The following is a 22545-nucleotide window of genomic DNA, read 5'->3' as shown; positions in this document are numbered from 1 at the left end:
CATAAATTTGCATTGTAGTCACTAAAAAGAATGAAAATAAAATTTGTAATCGGCTCTGAAGCCCACTCTCATTGGTGAAAAGTAAGGTTCTTTGTATATGCTGGCCTGATAGTGATTACTGCATAGATTTTGTATCCACCCAAAAAACATATTGGAATACAAGTAGTGAGTGTGTGTGACAAGTATATTTGCTCTAAATTTTTAAAAAGTAACCACTCCTGAGCTACAGCATTTCATTACTATTAATGAATTACTCGTAACACACATCTCAAGTGATCAAGATAAATTACTAGGCTACAATACCATAGTTTCAAACCATTATTATGTTCAGTGAATCCACCGACTTCCCAGAACAGGTAAGACTCTTTTATGACTTCAGAATTCATGTTAATCTTTTTAGAAGTAGCATGATGTGTTGACAATCATATAGCATTTAGACTCACAGGACTTCAGTCTGGTTCTGTGTTCTAAGACATATCAGTTACATAATATTTAACAACCTACTTAAGAATTCTGAACCTCAGTTTAATTATGTGTGCCATGGGATTGTGCAAAGTGCAAAATACTCAACAGTTTCGAGTTATTATATAACAGCAGTATCAGTGCACAGTGCTTTTCTTTTTCTGTTTTGCCCTTATCTCTTTCAGTTTCTTTCCTGAATAGACGTGGCTGTACAGCACTTTTACAGCTTGCTTTTTCTAGTTCGTCATGAGCTTATTTGGTGAATTAAGAATTTTGCAATTGGGTAGTTAGGATACAGTGTATGATCAGGAGACTGCTGAATCACCTAGAGAATTTTGCAGAGTTGTTGCTCATTTTTTCCAGGGGATTTTCTGTTCTTTAAATCTATAGGTGTGGTAAGTGAAAAAGAAGGACGGGGCTGATTATGATTTCTAAAGAGAAATGGAAAAAAAATGGGAGGAATTAGGCAGCAGGGAAAATAAAACATCTTTAGACAGTACAAGGAAAATGTTCCCTGGAGAGAAATTCTGAACTGATGGCATACATTTGTGATTAGATGGCTCCACGTGTTATACATGGAGAGGGGGCCCAGCTGTAGCCTTGCTACTGGGGGAAGTCTGGGAGGCAATGCGATGATTGAGGCTCTTGCACACTGCTACTTCTAGTTCCAGGGAGAGCTGCTCCAAGGACAGCCATTGTAAAAACAGGATTTGCAGAATTTGAGCTTCACATTGAGACTTGTGGTTATATGATAACTATTGTGTTCATTAATTCCATAAATATTTAGTGCCTACTATGTGACAGAAATAGCAGTAGACAAAACACACAACAATCCTATCACCAGGGAACTCATATTGCATAGAAATATAAGCCTTTTTGGGGAATAAAAATCTTGTCTGGTTCACTGGATTTTTACTCTTCCTTCCCCCACTACTGAATTGTTTGGATTATCAATATAATAACTTGAACCTTCTCATTGTACTTCTATTGATACAGCTTGCCACGTTGGAGGCACTTTGGTGCGATGGAAGAAGGGCCACACTGGGAATCAGACTGTGTAGATGCCATCCCATCAGCCACTGAACTTCAGTGATCACAAACTCTGGTGCAGAGAAATAGGTGGGTTTTTTGATTATTTATATCCCTCCTTTGTTTTCAGTCTGAATGATTTATGCTCTGTCAGGCAAAGGGGAGGAAATTCCCTCCTCCTGAAACAACTTCAACATAAAATCATGCCTCCTTTTGGTAACTTGCTCTCATTTCTTTGCAGCATGAATGGTGGGCACAGCTAGTATCCAGACTTCTGGGGCACCCAGACTCTTTTCAGTCAGGCCTTCTTGGGTCTGATACCAGGATGTGCCACTCTGAGAATAATCTATCAGGAAATTAAAACGAAAGCCTATTCAGTGTCTCCCCAGGCAGGCTGCTCCATGTTTGGGATCAGGTGTTTTAGCTAATGGAAGTCAAAGCATTTTCTGTATCTTACAGTAACAGCAAGACTGAACTTGATTCAAATACTAGAAATCGTTCAAAGTCTGGCAGAGCCTTGTGGATGTCCCAGTATATATTTCTCCTTTTTCTTTAATAATGGAACTCCAAATTATAGTTGGGCTCACAATGACTGAAAGTCAAGGCTGTCTTGCATTTTAGAGTGGCTCCATGAGCCAAGGTCTGGAGAAAAGGATGTGATGTGAACGACTTTTAAATAGTGCCTTTAAAGAAAGAGCATGCTCTGTTTTAAACATCACCCCCAACTTGGCCATGATAGAACATGGAAACAGTGGATGTAGTGTTGAGTTCTTCAACTACAGACAGGCAATGCCACAACGAGTGTTAAAGCAACATTAAAAAAGGGTCTTCAGCTTTGTAGAGCTGCCACACTGTCTTTCAACTGCATGTTCAGATCTTAATTTCTTTCTTAAACCATTGAACTTTATGGCCTTTTTGTGTCAACCACTTACCCTATATCCCAGTTAATACAAAGATAAATGTTTTCGGTGATAAATAGACATAAAAATGTTACATTATCAATAACTTTCTTTGACCTGTTCTGAAAAGGTGACTAAGCCAATCCAGCAATATTCTGTGTGAAACGTATTTATATGTATGTGTATATATCTATATTTACCAGGAGAATGGGTACAATTTTAAGAATGACCAGTAAGAGTGTATTTTTAAAAATATTCATTCCTTTTCTGTATTACTTTTCTTTGGAGTTTAAGTTTTCAAAATGATAAAAAATAAACATGATTGAACATTAAATTCACACAATATTATAAATTCTAAATTACGATTCTGTCATTAATAGTAACTTTGTTATAATCCATGATTACAGAAGAGTCAGACTGAAATAGAGGGCCATAAAGTGCATAGAGAAGGTAAACATTACTGTGTTCTGGATTTTCCAATATTGAATTTCCTGATTTTTCAGCAATAATAATGCATCCATGCTTGCATTCAGTTGCCAAATTTGTTTGTTAAAAGGTTGTTTATGAACAAACAAGAATAATTAAACCCCTCAATATTAACTACATAATATCTTGATGAAGATTTTAAAACAGTTTGGCTAGCATTTTTTCTGCTTAGAAGTGATGTCGCTGTGAAATGTGAGGATAACACTTCATGCGTTACTATTTGTTGTGAAGTGATTTAATAAAAGTTTAAACAAGTCATTACCATGTTGACAGCATTTCTTATCAAGGAGTTGTAATTTTGGTATTGATTGTTATGCTAGGCTTCCCACCCGCTTCCTCTGTCCTGAAAATGTGAGGACACATAAGCATGACCCTCAGAGCATGCTAACAGACTGCCTTAGTTATGGACAGTTCTTGAGTCTTCCTATCTTCTATGTCAAAGAAGGAAAGACAGTCAGCCCTACTTTCTTTCCTACACTGAGGTGGTAGCAAATGTGGAAGGAATAAATAGTATGTACTGATCTTCTAGGAGATCACCAGGCTAGTATCTTTGGAGAATAACAGTTTTGCTCATGTATAGGTATCCTCAATAGAAGCAGCAGCCAGGAAACCCCCTCTTAACTTGTTTATTAGGTTTCAAACTTAAAACCAAGGAATATGTATAAATTAATCTCCTGGTCCCTCTAGGTGAAAGCCTCTACCTTACTCTCACCAAAGAAACAGAGTTAAATTAGATCTATGACATCCATCCTTCAGTAATAATTATTGACCACCTATTATGTGCCACATAAATAAGGAGCTAAGTAGGTGCTATTTCTGTCCTCTTGAAACTTAAAATCAGTTGGTGGATCTTCATTCTTATTTTCAGCTTCTTACAGTATGTATTTTTGCTGAGTGGACATCTCCTCTGTGATCCTCAGATTGCTCTACTAACAACTCTTCCCCATGAGTTTCATCAAGGAGAAAAGAGAGTATGAAATGAGTATGGTGTAGTACCTACAGTTATACAGTTTTAGAGATGGAAAGTCTCTTAGTTTATCTGATGCATACTTTTTTTGGACTAGACTCCTAAATGGATGTCCATTTAATTTCCACTCCAACACCTTTTAAAAGGATATTATACCAGATTTTATTAAATTTCTTGTAAGTTCAGTTTTTATAATTTATTTGAGTATAAAAGGAAATGAGTTTAATGGACCCATGTTTAATCCTAGTGATAACCTACTTCTTCCTAAATTCTGACAACTTAAGAAAATATTAAAAAAATTTGAGAACAAGATTTTCAGGCATAGATTTTTGGTATCCACAATTTTTCCCTTGAAAAGCATTACAGTCGCTCATCTCAAGTTTTCTGTTATTTTCCCCAGTCTTCCTGTAACTTTGAGATAGATTTTCTTTCTTATGTCCTTCCCATTGGAGTGTTTCTATTATATTGTTGCCTTTTTCTCCATTCTCTTTGGCTAGCAGGTAAACATATGGCCTTTTCTCATATAGTGCAAAAACAAATGAAACAAAATAATTTTACTTTAAAATAGTTGTTCTCAACCAGGAGTGATTTTTCCCCCCCTGGGGTCATTTGACAATGTTTAGAGATATTTTTGGTTGTCACAGCTGAGGGAATATGTATGACTGGCATCTAGTGAGTAGAAGCCAGAGACATTTGCTGGACATCTAATAATGTGCAGGATATCACCCACAACAAAGAATTATTTGCCCCAAAATATCAGTAGTGTTGAGCTTGAGATAATTTGATTTAAAATAGTTCAAATATGTATTCATTTTTATTAAAGATATTTTCTTAAGGGTGTTTTTTTTCTATGCCCCCTCTTACATCTAATTAGAGAAGTTACTGGTTATTGAAGTATTTTAGTATGATTTCTTTCTTCACTGATCTATATTTTTAATAAATATTGAAACATCTGCCTATAATAGGCATTCTATGTAAGGTAAGATAAAGATAAATACGTCTTTGGCTTTATAGTTAAAAAGTATCTGTGAATTAAGATAATGATAGTTAAAGGTAAAACTGGGTAATTGTGTAAGAGCAGACAGAAAGTACCAGAGGAAGCTGGAGGGATCGGTTATTTCTGGCTGGAGGGATGTAGAAGATATAATGAGGTGGGCGCATTAGAACTTAGTCTTAAAGGATAGTCATGATTTGGACATGCTGATGTGAGTGAACAGTCGGGAAGTGAGAAAGGAAGAAACACACATGCAGCCAGGGCAGGGTCAAGGGACTGTCAGCGGTGGCCAAGCTCGGCTTAAGGTCGAGTGTATGGTGAGACAAATTTGGGAAGTTCTTCATTCCCTTACTCAGAAGTTATAGGCCAAATTGTTGCTTGTTTTGAAAATATTGCACATCGGGATCACTATAGCAGTTCTTTCTTTACTTCCCTGAGCAAAAATTATGTCAAATTTTCATATTATGTATGGAACAAGTCAGAATTTTTAATTACAATCTTAGCCTGTTTGATGTTGTCCTGAGTTTCCAGGAGTACTTTTTACTGCTTTTTCATCAGCTGATGTTCTTCATAATCAACATGCAGAGACTTTTTTTTTTTCATTTTTGAGTCTGAAAATTCACCTTGAATATGCACATTCTCACAGTTCCAAGGGTCACAATAACCTGAAAATGCATAATTTAGAAGTCTCAGTGATTCACTCCTACAGTTTGGAGTGAAAATAAATTCTACCCTGAGATAATAAGATTTGACATGGAACATCTTTGGAAATATCCACAAAAATATGGCATTGCTTTGAAGGTGCGGTATAGAGCTTTCTTCCTGTGGCCCAGGAGGGTCATCAGATTTCCCTGGGTTGCTTGATTTAAACTGCTGATTCCTAGACCCCTCTCTAGTTGAACATACTGCATTAGAATGGAGAAGGATGCAAAAGGAAATTTTCTTTTTTTCACTTCTTACAAGTGCTATTGGTAATACTTGTGACACTAAAGTTTAAAATCTTCTGTTCTAGAAGCTGGAAGAGTAAGACTACTCAGACTGTGGTTAATCATGTTGTGATGTGATAGTCAAAACATAAAAATAATAAACAGGATTCCAGAAATGTTGCTTTGTGTGGATAGGTGAAGCCTAGAAGAATGGACTGAATCATGTAAACAAAAAGGGTGAAGATGGGAGAAAATGGAGAGAATAAAAGTGAAAACATTTTTCTGTGATTAGCATTATTGAGAAAGAATTACTGTAGTTTTTTCTTGCTTTTTTTTTTTAATGTATTCATTCAGCTGTAAAATAGGGACTTAACATGCATAATCATTAATTACTAAGTCAGTTTTTAGGATCAGCCTACACATGATTATAAAAATACCTTGTTGTTTTAGGGTTCTCAGAACTGGGAAAGTTAAGGACATAAATGCCCCTTCTTTTTCCTTTTATTGAGCTAGGAAAAATAATAAGAAATCATATGAGTTTGCATAGAGATGTCACCTGCCTTTGTCCTCCAATGATATAGAGGTGATGATAACTAAAATGATTTTTTCCCTTATTTTTCCTATTCTCTCTGAATAAATTTCATAAATGCTTAACCTGTTTTGTGGAGTGTAAACATTTTCCCATTGACTCAAGTATTCATGTTTTATTCTATCATCTTTTAAAGTATGTATGTACTAAATGTTCCTCTCAGATTGTCAACTCTAAAGGGATTATGTCTATACAGTTCCTATTGTGTACAGATAAGTTCTTAATGAGTATTTTTGATGATGTGGAGGGCTTCTGTGTACCTGGTTTAAAGGATCAATTCACTGTCAATCTGGTATGGTATGGTCTTTATCATAACATTATTACTCACTAGCATGGTGATTTTTTTCCTCTGTAAAAGCAGTCTGCTGATGCCATCCTACCCTGTGTTGAGGTGATCCTATGGAATAATTATGTAAAGCACTTAGCCTGGGAGGTGCCCAATAATTATCATTTCTCCTTTCTTCCATCGGCCGTGTAATAGCGTTGACTAAAACAATTCCTGGCCTTATTCTCCCTCATGCAAATAAAGAGTAGAGATTACTTTCACTTAGTGTGGAAGAGTGGAATACTTTTCACTATATTCAGCACTTCTCCTTGTGGATTCTCTCCCTGGAGGAAGTCTACACAGCCCTATACTGTTCAACTGAGGTATTGCCCTGTGACTAGCATTAGCAAATGAAATGTGAATGGAAGTGATGAGTCACTTCTTGGCAAAGGTTTCAGAGCCAGTGCATGACTCAGTGTTATTTTATCTTTTAGCCACAAGAACAGGCAGTGCTTCATACAGAGACTGCTCCTTCATTCACCCTGTGTCCAGGGAGACTGCTCTCTGAGCCTAGGGCTAAGATAAAGCAGATCCACAGTAAACAGGTCATGTGCTAGAAACCACAAAGATTCTGCGGTCATATTACGTTGCATAAATAACCCCACAAGGAATTTTGTGAGAAATAAATAGCAAGGAAAACTTGATAAGAGCCACCTTTCCTCTTAAGCCTTCCTCAGCTGTGGAAATAAGTCACAGGGATCCCTTTTGCCGCTCAGTCCTTGTCTGGCCCCTTGGCTTTGCATCCCGTCATAGCCAGCTCTAAGATAGAAATTGTTTGAGGGAATGTGTGCTCCTTTGTAATCTCCACAGAGAAGATTTGCACCATACAGTTTCTGCAAACATAATTGTAGAATGTGAGTAGATGTATTTTACATTTGAATGTAAAGCAATTTTTGTTGAGTCAGTATCCATTGGCAAATGGATACTGCTGGTTGTCAATATGAAAAGGAAACAAGATAGCTGCACCTAATTTGAAGGCTTAAAAATGGAGGGGAAAGACTTGTTCCCACAGCCCAGGAGAAGTCATTCTGCTTGAGCACGATTCCTTTGACAGTGTCAGGTCTAGATGCTCTTTTAAGGGAGAAAGTGTTTTTATAAAAGTATCCTTTTCTGAATTGTTCCCTCAGTGAGTCATCGTATTTAAACTAAGGCATTTGGATTATGGCAATAGAACTCTTCTGAGAATTTGAAGTAAATCTAAATGGGTTTTGAGCCCACATTCTTGTAAACAAAATGCTCCCATTCTATTTTAACTAGAAAAAGGGTCTTTAAGAAATATTTATTAGCTTGTTAAACTGAGCTACTTTTGTTATTTCTGGAACAAGTTTCATAAAAATACTCAAAATTTCACAGAATTCTACCTACCATTCAGCACAAAGGATTAGAGCCCTTTTAATTTCTTTTCCAAAAGCAAGTGTTTCCTCTAGGCACCAATACATCTTAAATATATCTCCATATATTAAATGTGGGTGAAATTAAGGGTAATTACATATTTTCAATGTTAGAATTTTTGAGGAAGTACCTGGCCAAATGGATATATCTTATGCTCAATTCAAAGAGACTAATGAATATTATCCTAACTGAATATATTCTTGAAGATTTGACTTTCACTATTTAATCATTCAGAAATATAGATTGGATTCTGACTCTGCATCAGGTGCCATGAACGTTGTGTCACACTAATGAAAGAGCAGCTTATTATGGGGCATATATTCAGCCTTCATCATTTGTGATGAAATCTCTTGAAAGAGTTTTCAAAGTGATAACTTAGCAAAATAACAATGAAAAAAAATCCAAACAGTAAACTGTGTATTTTGCATTATACAGACCAGAAAAATTTGGTTGCAAAAGGTGCAACTGATCTGAATTTTTAAATTAAAGTCAGCGGTACTAGTTTGTGGATATTGAAACCTCAAGCAAGCAACAGAATGCTAAAGTAGCAGCAATATGAACAAGAGAAACTGGAGTACATTTTTGGATGTGCTATAAGAGGGAGATTCTCAAATGGAAGAGATATGGGCTATTTGGGCTGCAATGATCTCTCCCTTGGACTTGTAGAAATGATATTTTATGATACTGTGAATTCTCTCCTGTAACAGTCTATTTTTTTTTTAAGAATGGCTACCCCACTTAGTAAATCTTAAATTTACAAATTGGAGTTTAAACTTAAATTCATGTGCCAGTAATTGCTATAGATTGCCTGGATCACAGTATTGAGAAGAACTCTGAGATCTTATTTAGGCTCAGCAGGAAAAAAAGGTCCTAATAAATGAGTGATATTTACCATGTTTGGTGAGGGAGGATTGGTGCGCCATATTGAGGGAGTATTGTAAGCACTGTAAGTAACCATTTATTTTCCATATTTATCTTAGAAGGTAAGGGGTGGGGCTGGAGGGGCAGGAACTGGAGCCTGGTGCAGGCTGAGGATGTGCTAGGTAGGTTGGTTTGGGCAGGTGGGCTAGAGCACCAGGTGCTTTTTAATCTCCTGCATCTCTGTGGGACTGGAAGCAAGGAAGTCTGTGCATGTGCCCTTTAAGAGTGGAGCCTCTGTTTCCTACTTCCAGTTCTCCTAGTTGTAAGCCCCACTGGTCTCTAAAATCAACCAAGGGGACTTGTTATTCTGATGCTGGATCCCAGGGCTGGAGTTACCAATGTGGGGCTCCAATACTTGGCTCCTTAGGGAGGATCCTTAAACTTATTACATCTTCCTCCTCTTCTGGGTTGCTTGCAGAGGGTATGGGTCCTGACTAGGTTGCTTCTCTTCCCCTCCTACCCATCTCAGAGTGGTCTTTCTTTCTTTTCTTTCCTTCCTTCCCTCCCTCCCTTCCTTCCTCCCTCCCTTCCTTCCTTCCTTCCTTCCTTCCTTCCTTCCTTCCTTCCTTCCTTCCTTCCTCTTTATATCCTTGGTTGTAGAAGAGCCATTCTGCTAATCTTGAGATCGTTCTCAGAATTGTTCTACATGTAGTAATAGTTTTGGTGTGTTTGTGGAAGAAGGTGAGCTTAGGGTCTTCCTACTCTAACATCTTGATCCCACCTTCTACAGATCTTAATTTTAATGTAGTCCAATTTCTGTATCTCTTTTTTACAATTAAGTCTTCTTGAGTCCTTTTAAAGAAATCTTTGTCTATTATTTAAAGTGATCAAAATATTCTATATTATTTTCTGGATTTTTTATTTATTACCTTTCACATTTAGATTCATGATATGGAAGTGACTTTTGGTCATGGAATAAGGATCAAGAATTACTTTTTTCTTACATAAATATACAATTGGACCAGTACTATTTATTGATAACACTGTTGTTTCCTCACTGCTCTGTATGCTATATTTTTCATGAATTATGTGCTTATATTTGTGAGTCTACTTGCGGACTCTTTAATGTGTTCCAGTGCTCTGATTGTCTATTGTTGCATCAATACCACACTATCTTAATTAATTTAGTAAGTCAAGATCTGCTAGTAAGTCATGCTGGTATACTTGTCTATCATAGAATTTCAGGGTTCCTCCTGAAAGTTTATAAAGTCAAAATTTTATAAAACGCTCCCTTTATCATCAAATTTTCACTGTGAGATAATTTTTCATATCACTGTAACAGTAGATTTATGAGTTACACTCTGTTGCATAACTATATTATAAATGTTTATTTTTATAAACACTACTTAAATACTTTTACTAATGCTACTATTGCTACTAGTATTATTACTAATGTTCTGATGAAATAGGGCTTTATGACCATTTTGAAAGAAAAATAATGCAAAGAATTTAGCCAAGCCCTTAAATGTGTCAGTATATTTTTCATTCAAATAAGAGCTAAAAATATCTACTGCACAGTAGTCCATCCAAATTTTTTTCATTCCTACTTAATGTATATTCTGTGAAAGTACTAAAATCCATAAATAGTATGCAGGATTTATTTGTCAGTTTAATAGATATATTATAACAGCATCTCAAGTTTATGACCAAAATCTCAACTAGCTATTTTTGTTTGCTCACACTGTTGTAGAGGAAAAAAAATTCATTATGTTCCTAGTCACTGTTTGAAAAAGTTCAGCCTTCTCTGTGCATGGTTTTTCTGTATAACACTTGGTGGAATTGTAATGCTTTTACTGTCACCTCTAAATATCATTACACCTTAGAGAATTTGCAGAGTTATGTAACACTGTGATTAAACAGAATCACACTCCTTTCATAGCACAGACTCCAAGTTTTGCTGATGTAGAAAATGCAGAATCCTAAGATCTCCAGCTGTCTTACCTAAAGTTTATAAGAGGAAAGAAAGATGAAACTAGCAGCTGAAAAGAAATTAAGAAAAACCTCTTTTATAATATAAATGAGAGAGAATGGTCAAAAATAAATCAGCCTCCCCTAGCTTCACTTAAAATCCTTTTTAAATAACAATATTTTCTTTCCTTGTTGGCTTGTTGCCATGAAGGCATTCAGAACTCCAATGCAAAATGATTATTAAAAGATAGAAACTTACTTGGAAATGAGCAAGGTAATTAAAAAAGAACAGAATATGTCTAATCCGTGAGATTTTCAGAGGAGTGAACTAAACCATGTAGATCATATGGTGCTTCAGTGAAAAAAAAAATACACAGCAGAAAAAGTATTCTTTATTTCTGGGATAAGAATGTTATGTTTTTCATAGTTGACATTTTTGTCACACTCCAGTTACTGAAGCAAACACCCCTTTCTTCATTAATAATGAAAGGAGTTAACATCAGGGCTCAACTATTTAAGCAATACAACAGAGGTCACTTATACAGGTCCATTACAGTTTCTAATAATTAAAAACAAGAAAAATGTTCATAGTCTCACATGACACTCTAATTTGGTGATTTTTGCACATTTCAAAACTGAAACTTGCAGTTGAGTGCAAAGAGTGTACAGCCCTGGCTGACACATCCAGATTTCCTGTGAATGCAGCTGGAGAAGTCACTAACCTTCATCCCGGAGCTGACACCCCATTTCTGGAGAACAAACTTACCTTCCCCCTACATCTCAGAATACTCACCTGTCAGAATTATGTCTGTGTTATTTAATGTCTGGTGTCATTTCACATTTGAGAATCAAAGAGTATTTCATGAATAATTATTTGCCTGCTATTTTTTAAAATTCTATTTTCAAGTTTCTACTTTACTTCCTAAGCTGTAATTTACTTTCATGGTCCTTTGCTAATTACATAGGTTATCAGATGCTCTAACAAGCAGGCAGTGACAGGTCTGCTCCTAGTTTAGATGATCTCTTCAAAAATATCCTTCAGGTACGCAGAACTGCTGCAACTCAGTGTTTCAGTCTGAGGGGTGTGGACTTGTGGGAAAATGTCATCAACTAATATTTCTATTTAGAGTTAACCTTCATAATTTATTTAATTTTTATTTATTCCTCTGTGTATATATATTTTCATGTATGTATTTTATCACTCATAAATAAGTCAGTTTGCTCAGCTATCCTGTGTACTCAGTACTGTGAGGATAGGGTAGGGGAGAGTTGTCTGGATGAGCCCAAGTTTTACTTTCTCAATTGGACAGATTACCAAAACTTGGTTGGGAAGTCACCCTGGGTTTTTTCTTATTCATTTGCAAGAAGTGTTCTTGTTTCATAGTTTGTTTTTTTTAAATCCTTTTGCCTGATCCTGCTCCTTTGAAAAAGTCACTTTAATTTCTCATATACTAGATTTCTTTGATAATGTTGTTTTGTATCTTTTGTCGTTGGTGATCTGTGATAGCTCTTAATTATCCCCGAAGTATGAATTCACCAATGGGAATCACTTTTCTAACCTATGCTTCCTATGTTTATGTGGAAACTCCCACAAATTCATGTAACTGTAACTTTTTCTTTCTGTAATGGGAAAAGTTGTGATATCCTTGTATTCATGATTTAAGGAAAACATAAGATAGCAACTAAGATGTAAATGGGACTTCAAAGGGGAAGAAGGCAATTCACAGGAAGATGAAAAAAAGCGAATGTTTGGTAAACAAATGTTTGCTGGGCCTTAAAAAGCAATGAGACAGAGAGAGGACTGTAACAGACTTTGCTCAGGTTCTTCCCTGTCTGTCACACCTAGTTCATCTTATACTGTTGTTATCTATGGCAATAGCTCCCTTCCTGGAACAGGTCCACTATGTAAATTCTTTTAGGCAGTTAGGAAGACGGTCAAAGTTTCTTCCTAAGTTTTTTGGGCCTTGACTGTTTTCAGCCGAAAATAATTTGTGTGCCTGAGTGGCACATCCTGAGCTTGCCTGCCCTGAACCCCATCACCCACCTTCATGTTTCAAGAGCTTAAGAGACCTGTGCAAACAGTTTACTTGTAATAGGCACTGCAAGTTTCAAACTTGGGCCCACATGAGGCCAGAGCCCAGGCTATGTCCCACTGAGCTGGAGGACTACACATGAGTCAGCAGGAAGTAAGAAAGTCTCAGAATTGATTTGGGGCTGTAGACCATGGTTCTCAGACTTGGCCTTATACTAGAATGCTCCACACCAGATCAATTAAATTTGAATGTTTTAGAGGATGATCTGGGTATATTTTTAAAGGTTGGTAGATAAATACAATAATGTGCAGCCAGGCTGAGAACCATTGCTCTAGTTTTATTTAAGTCCTGCCTCATTTTCCTCCTCCTTTGCCATCAATTGGTGAGTTCTGTCTGTAGACTCAGGCCTGTTCTAGTTCCTCTGCCAACCACAATACAGGCAAGAGCCTCAACCTCCGTCCCTAGTGAGGTGGCATAGGTACATATGCAGTTAAGTTGTAAGTGATGGGAAATCTGGCCCTTATTCGTTTGAGCAAAATAGTGTTTAATGTTGTCTTTAAAGCTTTCTGGTATCAAATGTAGCTTATGTTGGGGTTCATACTATGTCATGTGGGCTCATCTCTCTGCTTTACTTCCTCTAGAGTGGCACATTCTTAGGATTATTATCAGTGTCCTTCTTCAGTAAAACAAGTGCTCCCAGAAGCCAAAATCCAAGTCCTAGAATTGAGCCTGTTTGGGTCTGATTAGCCTCACTTGAGTTCTGTGTTCATCCAGCAGCATCCTCTGTAAACAAGGTTCTCTGTATGGGGATTGGATTATCCTAGGCCACAAACTCTATCTCTGTAACCTGGGGAAATAATCAGTTTAACTTTAGCAGGAGCTGGGGGGTAAGGAGCAGTGGTTCTTCTAAAACAAAATTAGCATGTCATTGCCTTTGAAAAGGAAAAGAATCCCTTCAAGTTGATCTCCAGTGCCCACAGTACAGTCACAGGAGGACATTTAAAAATATCTCCAGGCTTCGCCTTAAGAGATTCTGATTGCCCCCTAGGTTTGTACCCAGCCCTAGATGGTACCGTCTGCTTTCTGCGCTTTCTCACCATTACCCATATCCTTGCTGGGACTGACCCCCGGCAATAAAATCCAGCTTAGGGGGCTAGAAGCTTAAAGCCTTGCTTAGATTTTGTTAGCTCTTTCTTATGAGAAACAAAACAAAACAAAACAAATCTTGTACTAAGTTATCTTTTGAAGATAAAACCAACTAACTCTGGCCCATTCATCTACCAGGCTTAGAAATAGATTTCTCATTAAGAATTTGGTTAAATCCTTTTGGCTTTCTGGACCTCAAATCTCCCATCAGTAAAGTAGCAAAATGAGTTGTATGATTCTAAAGTCTCTTCAAGCTGTAAAGTTCTATTAATTCATCCTAACTTCATTTCATTTGGTCTATTTTTCTGGAATGATTAAAACATATACTTAATGAGATTTAAATGTTAAAGAGAGTGATTATATCTCCCTGTTTCCTGGGAACTGTCCAATTTTTTACCTTTGTTTCCATAAAATCATTAATTGTTCCATGGTCATTCTCAGAAGTTTCCTGGTTTGGATGACACATTGTATCATCACTGTAGTGACCATGTTTTATGAGAAAACATAGCATCTTTCTTACACTACTAATAATATTTAGCAAGCAGTTACCGTTTGCCTGTTGTGAGTGATTTAAATATTTTGATTTACTTAGTCCTCATAACAACCCTACAGGTCAGATTCTATTATCAACCCCATTTTATAGATAAGAAGAATGAACTTCAGAGACATTAAGAAACTTGCCAAACATCAGAGAGCAAATAAGTGAGAAAACATTTTATTCTCCTGCCTCTCACATTTGATATTTACTTACTGAATTAATTGATTAAAATTAACAAAAATAACAAAAATGAAATCACTAAATCAAAATATTTATCAAAGTTTTAGATCTCAGGTAATACCTATGATTACCGGTTATAACCAGAACTGCAAACTAGAGGATGCCAATTATGAAAATCCAGTGTAGGCAAAATCCTACAAAGAATAGTACAAGGGAATTTGTGCTATCCTACATGTAGTGTGTTTTCCGGGAAAAACATTTGTAGTATTGTCTATCCCACCTCAAATCATACAGTTTAAGTGATAAATTTAGATTACGTAGATATCTATTTACATATATATAGGATGTACTCATTTAATTTTTTCATAAAAGCTGTATATTAGTATATATAAATTATAGTAATTTGGGTACAAGGTGTGCTGTATATACATATATTTGGCATATCTTATATCAAAATTTACCTAATAAAACGTAAGTGATGTGTATGTTTAGATGGAAATATTTCAGTTACCATAAAGTTACAATTTTATTTTATTTTTTGCTGTTTTGACTGAAATATTTGTTTTCTCCTAGTCAAATTTAAGTTGAACTGCTAAAAATTATTAGAATTTTATAGAGATAAATAAACTTTCTCAGTTTTTTTAAGAAGCACTGTGTGACAAACTCATCTGATTCTAATTATTGCCTGTGGACCCCCAATCCAAATTTGGTGCTTTGACTTTCTAGAGGAGAGGCCTAGTAATTATTATTTTTCACAAGTACCACAAATGAATCTTAAGATCTTAAGAACATGAGTGCCTAGGAAGCACTGTTTTAGACTAGGAAAATTTTTTGTTGTATTGAATAGAATACAAAGTTGAAGGAAACTTTGTTTATAAGGATATTGGGTAAATTTTTAAATTGCACAACAGAAATCCATTTAAAATGTTGTAAAATAAATTTTTGTACTGGTAAATATCTACCTTTGTATTCTGTGGGTAGCTTTATATTTGGAGGGACTGAATTTACTAAAAATAAAATTGAAAATCAAGTACACAGTAAAGTCACTGAATTCCCCAGAATGCATTGGTTTTTTTTTTTTTTGATAACTTGAATTTATTGGCATTCATCCCCATGGTAAGAAATAGTGCCAAATTATATGTTTTGCTCTAATGATTTACATGAAAATGACTAGAACTATATTTATTTACCTACTTTTTCAGTTTTTCTAATATTAAATATGAAAATATACATTCATTTTCATTGAACTTGTTAGAAAACAATTTGGAGCATCTTTGTATATTTTAACAACACAAATTATTTTGTTATTGATGTGATTCTCTCAAACTGTAAATTTTGTCATTTTTGCCACAAAGTCACAAGTCTGTCACATTTCTCCATGATTGACAGAGAGCCTTTGATTTAGGCCAGCTGTTGGAGTGCTGTGCACTTACTGCTAAAGCTTTCTGGAGGCCTTGACTATCACAGTTTCATAGAACGTGAATTCCTTTTTGTACGTGTACATATTGTACAGAGAACAGAAGAGCTCACAGCAGCCACTAAACGGCATCTGTTCTTTATAGTGAGATGAAGAAGCTGCAGAAGGTTTGTAGAAACTTGCTGAAGCTTGTTGTCACTTAGCAGGAAGTGTTTAGAAGTTTGCAAAGAACAGAATAACAATTTGTCAAATGTTGCAGACTTCACAGTGAGCACACAATGTTTGATTTCACCGTTGCTCTAAATAGGCTTGCATTTTATATACTTTCAAAATGACCAACTTTCTTTTTTGGTAAAATACCAAAAATTCCAGCACAGGAATTCACAGTCACTCAAGTGGGACACATTCTTCTTTTGCTTTTACTTTTTCCTGGCGTGTTGGGGGTGGTGGGAGGTATAGGGAGAGGGGCCCTAGGGGGAGTGAGTTAGCAGGACAATATAGTAGAAGTCACAGCTACAGCAGTCCTGGCACCTGCCTTGCTGATGGGATGAAGTGGAAAAAAATTCTTTTTCTAAGTTAGAAACTTTATTTTCAGGCTTATGAGAGATTCTTGAAGAAGCCAGTGAAGTGCTAGAGTCAAAACTTTATCATGTGTATCTGAGGAAACTTTTCTAATTATTCTCAAGAAGGATCTTAATTTTGAAACTTGGTTGAGATTTGTTCCTTTCTGGGTTAAACTGGACTGAGCCTTCCTCTGGGCAAACTGGAAAGAAGGAGAGTGTGATTTCTGGAGGTGTCTGGCAGGCTTGTTCTAGAGTGGGTGTAAACGACCATTTGATGAGTTGTTTCAGGGGAACTTTATAAGCACCCCAAGAACTGATGAAGAACCTTATTACTTCCCCAGGAACATCACCTCCCTTAATGAAAGGAAAACAGCCTCTCGGCTCTTTAATAGTCATCAAGTGAAATGCAGGTACTTCTAGGCTTTTATTTTCAATCACCATTTATAGGAGACCTCACTTTTTACCATTAAATCTAACCAGAAACTATTACAAAGCAGTTTAATTGTAACGTGGATCCTCCTTTCCTGTAAAGATTTCATTCTAACTTGGGGTTACCTTATCAAATAACTTGGAAATCTTACCAACAGTCTATCATAAAAATAAACTTTCAGGCTACGTTTGACGGCAATGAATGAAGAATTAAGGAAGAATATGTAATTGTCATTTGCACCATACACATACAATAGAGGTAAATAGCCTCAAGAACTTAAATAATAGAACAATGTAAAACAATTGGAAAGTGATGCACTTTGGGTATTTGCTACCTTTGCTTATAATATAATTCATTTAATTGTATTTATGTAATTTTATTTTTAATAATGGCTCTTCAACAACTAGCTGCAAAATTTCTGAAAATTTAACAGTTGCTCTCACAAACCAGGTCTAGCACACCATTGCCTAACCTTTTTAGAGCTTTTCCTTTATGAGGAGGTCCTTGTATCTATGGATAGCCTTGCCCCGTAGATATATCTCCAGTGTTTTCTGTATATTCCACTTGAAATAACAGAATATCAGGTAATTTATTACAGTTCTGTTACAGCTGTGTCAAATATAACATCAAATTTGCACTTTTTACCTTTCTTCATTCCCCCCCCAATAATTAGTTCTTTCATTCTTTCCAATGTATGTTTCTTCTCTTTCCAAAATTCTTAGTTTTGCAAAGTATAATCATATTATAGTTGCAACTTGCTCACCTTAATCTCAAAAATCCCAAACCTGAGAGTCACTTAAAAAGAAATGCCAGCTTTCTTCTTAAACCCTGAAGAGTTATATATGTTTTTAAGTATAAACGTCCTTAACCCACCATAAACCAGGAGAAAAGAGTGATTGTAATTTACCATCTGTGCCCAAATGACCTTTTTTATTTATTCATTTTTATGTCAATTTATGAAAAATATGAAGAATAGAGGAAAAGTGAAAAACAATTTTACTGGTAATGAGTGAGAATTTAAAACCTCTTTGTGTCAAGTAAATTTTGGCATTCAGATATCAGAACTGATAAAAGCATTTTGTCATGCATCTTAGCTAAACCAGGTAATCCCAAGTTTTGTTACAAGTGTTATATGGTGAAGTTCTTTTCTGTTGAATGACTAATTGGATGAGAATACCATATTTCTTTCTTGTCTTTATAAATATTTTGTTCACAGAGGATATTATCATTTAAAGTCTCGTATTGTGAGATCTTACTGATGATTTTACCATCACCATTATTGTCTAGAATGCTGTCTCTTCACATTCATTTTCTGTTTCATCTAATAACTATGATATGTCATCCTCTGTAAATCTTCTCTTTGCTATTGTGGAAAGAAAATGAAAAGTTTTGAATTTTAAACTTTTTTAAGGAGAGCTAAAGATATACTACAAAGTTAGATGTCTCCATTGTCACCATACCTTTTTGCAAGATAATGTGTGGGTTAGTCACCAGTTGTGGGTTCTGGCCAGCAGGAGTCCCACTGAGACAGAATGAATTACTCAAGACTCTGGGGAAAAGTCAAGAGAGTAAGAGGGAGTCGGGAGCCAACTCCACGAGCCTCTCAAATCTCTCATATTTATTGAGTACAGTTGAAGCAGGAATTTAGGGAAGGACAGGGTGGGATCACAATGAGTACAAAGGCTTTGTTTATTGTTGGTGTTTGGCTCAAGGTCAGAAGATCCTTTTTGGTGAATCATAATAGTGTTGAGCCTTTCAGCTTATCAGGGCGGAAGGTATGAGAACCAGCTGCTTGACAAGATTTTTCCTGGACTCAGGCTGCTGTGCCTGTCTTAGGTTGCCCCCTCAGGGGACCTTACCAGTCATTGGCTAACCAGCCTTCTCACCTCTGAGTCTGCAGCTTTTTACCATTCCAGCCCAAGGCTGTTTTGGGGATAGAAGACTAACAGCAGGTACACCCAGCGTTTATAGCTGGGGGCCTGGGTTGTTGCTAAAACCTCAAGGCAGTTACTAAGCACATCTTCTTTAAGGAGATAAGTGGCTGGGATCTGTTACAATTTGTTAACCCAATCATGGGCTCCCCCAATAATGCTATATTTGGGTAATTCAGTGAGAAACCTAAAATGATGATTGATTTTTCTGTTGCATCTTATTTCTAGTTGATTCTGTTATTCTTTTGTTTTCTTTTTGTTTGAGTCTTTTAAGCATAGTTAAGAATAATTGATGAATAATAATGAAATAATTACTAAGATGCTAAACTAGCAAAATGTTTCAAAGTATAGGAAAATAAAACCACTGAGATTTCATAATGTATCTTATAAAAGGACCCAATTGTCCAACATATTTATTTATTTATCCTATATATACTTTTAAAGTAAAGTGATCTTTGTTCTTGGAAGAATGAATAAGAGTCATATAACATCGATCCTATTCACAAAAGAAACTCAAACTAAGTTGGGTTCAGTGAAGCCTAGCATGACATTAATTATCTCTGCAGTCTCCCACTCATGGAGACTTCTAAACTTTTCTCTTTTCACTCATGTCGCTGCCCTGCTCAATCTTTCTTTCCTTGAATGTGTTTTACATCGTGCTTCAGACACAAGATCCTGGGTGGGAAGGGATAGACTGGGATTTCAAAATTGTAGAATAGATAAACAAGATTACACTGTATAGCACAGGGAAATATACACAAAATGTTATGATAACTCACAGAGAAAAAAATGTGACAATGAGTGTGTATATGTCGATGAATGACTGAAAAATTGTGCTGAACACTGGAATTTGACACAACATTGTAAAATGATTATAAATCAATAAAAAATGTTAAAAAAAAAAAAAAAACAAGATCCTCCATTCTGAGTGAGCCCTCAGCAAGTAATACTTAGTTTTGTAAACTATGCTTTTCTTTGGAAAATCCTAACTTAACACATCTCACCCTCTTGAACACACACAGCCACACACATACAGTTCAAGGCAGTCAAGTTATTTAACTCAAGATGTCTGTTTTCTCAACCTTATATTGAATCCATCCTCCATTCCATCACATTTGCCCCTTCCTTTCCATTCTTACAATTGTCTCCTACTTTAGGGTCTCAGTCCTTCCAGCTGAGATTCTGGTAATTGTCCCTGGTACATTTACTTACTCTTTCCACTCTCCTCAGCCTATCCTCTCCAGGATTTATTTTACCATCTACACACTATTGTGGATTCATTTAATTAAGACATCACTTTTATCAAGTTACTCCATCACTTGAACACCTGCAGAGGTTTTAGTATGAGCCACAGGCTTAGCACCAGGCCAGCTTTATGGGCATATGGTCTGTGTAGTCACGCAGGACCTGAACTGAGAAGGGCCCTATGATTGGTTTCATGTTCTGCTGTCACTGCCTTGAAATTCTTAGTAATTTTGAGCAAGGTGAGCCACATTTTCATTTTGTACTGGGCCCCACAAATTATGTATCCAGTCCTTCTTGGCACTGGAGTCCTTCCTAAATTCACCTCATCTCAAGTAGGTTTCTTGCTAGCCTCATTTTTTCTCATTTTCACACCAAAGTTTTGTTCATTCTGTTCTTTGTGACTGACACAGAATAGGTGCATGATAAACATTTGTTACATGAGTGAAATATAATTTGGAAAATTTACTTTACATTTTTAAGTCAATTGTAAGAATTTTTTCTGCCACAGTTTTCTCTGAGAAACTGAATTCAAAATCTTTTTTTTTTTTTTGAACATCCTCTGTACCTATTTTTTTTTTTTTAAATCAGTTGTCCTGGCCATATGTATTAGTTTATGCTTGAGATAATTATAAATTGAGCTAGAGGAGTGTTTTGGGCTCCCCACTTACATACCAAAGTTCTGTTCAGGCAGAGCTAGAGCTGAATTTCTTTGTTAATTAATAAGGAGCATCCAGTGGCAGCATTCTGCCTACTGTCTTAGAAAGCTTATCACATTTCCCTAGTTGCTAGGAATGCTAGACATAATTTGAAATTCATCGTAACCATATCAGAAAAAAATCTAGAATCCAAGGTTAGTCTAGAAAGAACTTGATTTGTCAGTACTCATAGCCGAATTGTTACTAGATGGCAAAAGTTCACTAGAAGAAAACATAAGCTACCTCCTAGATAAAGACAGTTGAGTGTAGTGGCAAGGTGAATTACCTGCCTCTGCTCACTTCCCTTGCTTCTTGGCCATGGAATGTGGGCATTTACAAGGTCCTGTCATGAAAGGGCAGAGATCTAAAAGAAGGACATGCAACAAGAGACTGAAGGAAAGATTTTTTTTTGAAGCATACATTACAGTAGATATTACTTCCACTCATGTTACCTTTTATAGAAATATAATAATCCCAGTTTACTTTCAACTACATTGGTCTTTACTTTTTATTGTATTTCATTTCTTTATAGTATAACATATACACAGATTATTCAATACAACATACATACAAGATTAATTGTTCCACAAATTATATGATTAAATTTTCACAAATTGAATGTATTTTTATAGTCCAGAGCCTGACTAGCACCAACTAGAACCCTAGAGGCCCCTCTCATATTTCCTTACAATCACAATCCCCTCAGAGTTAAGTCATATTCTGATTGCTAGGATCATAAGTTAGTTTTGCCTGAGTTTGAACTTTAGATAAATAGATAGGAAAAAAATATATATATATACACACATACATTCATATATATTTCTTCCTTTTCAGAGGGTCTCTTACCAGTAGACCTGCTATAAATATTCTTATACATGTCTTTTATGTCTTTGGTGAACATAAGTACACATTTCTTTAGGGTACACAACTAAGGGTAGATTTGCTGAAATCATGGAGAATTGCTGGGCTATTGGTTATAAACATGTTCTATTTTAGAAAACATAACCAGTCAGTGGTTATAGCACTTTGACTCCCATCAACAATGTATGAGAATGATTTTTACCTTGTCACAAGTTATCACAAGGTCTCAGAGAACTACAAATACTAAAGTGAAATTCTGGCACCGAAACAATTGTCTATTGCCTCTGCTTTGTCCCTTAACAGTTTTATTTTTGTCTGTCTTGTCTTTCCAATTACATTTTGAGATACCAAAGGAAATCAAAATAACTTTGCCTTCTCTAACATATTCCACAATGCTAGGCATTTATTAAGTTTGAATGTATTCCAAAGTTGCAAATTTTTTGAAATATTTGAGATAACCTACTTAAACTTAAAATATATATATATAAGCAAAAAGAAACACTTTTCCCTGTGAGGGAAAGTGAAGACTTTAAAAACAGTTTATATTAGCCAACACATAAATACTACATTGAGTTTTATTACTTTATTCCTTCTTCTTAAATGATTGC

The 22545-nt window shown here is 35.9% G+C and overlaps 1 long non-coding RNA gene across 1 annotated transcript in view; it reads left to right on the top strand.

Moving 5' to 3' along the window:
• Nucleotides 1-22545, top strand: part of LOC116662232 — a 275084-nt gene that overhangs the window by 248418 nt on the left and 4121 nt on the right. Inside the window, exon 3 of the long non-coding RNA XR_004318251.1 lies at nt 1459-1581. This is a non-coding gene — a long non-coding RNA (uncharacterized LOC116662232). The remainder of the gene's footprint in view (nt 1-1458; nt 1582-22545) is intronic.

Source organism: Camelus ferus, chromosome 3 (genome assembly GCF_009834535.1).
Source record: "Camelus ferus isolate YT-003-E chromosome 3, BCGSAC_Cfer_1.0, whole genome shotgun sequence".
Lineage (NCBI taxonomy): Eukaryota > Metazoa > Chordata > Mammalia > Artiodactyla > Camelidae > Camelus > Camelus ferus.
Note: the sequence above shows the minus strand (reverse complement) of the source record. Positions and strands in the feature narration are given on the sequence as shown.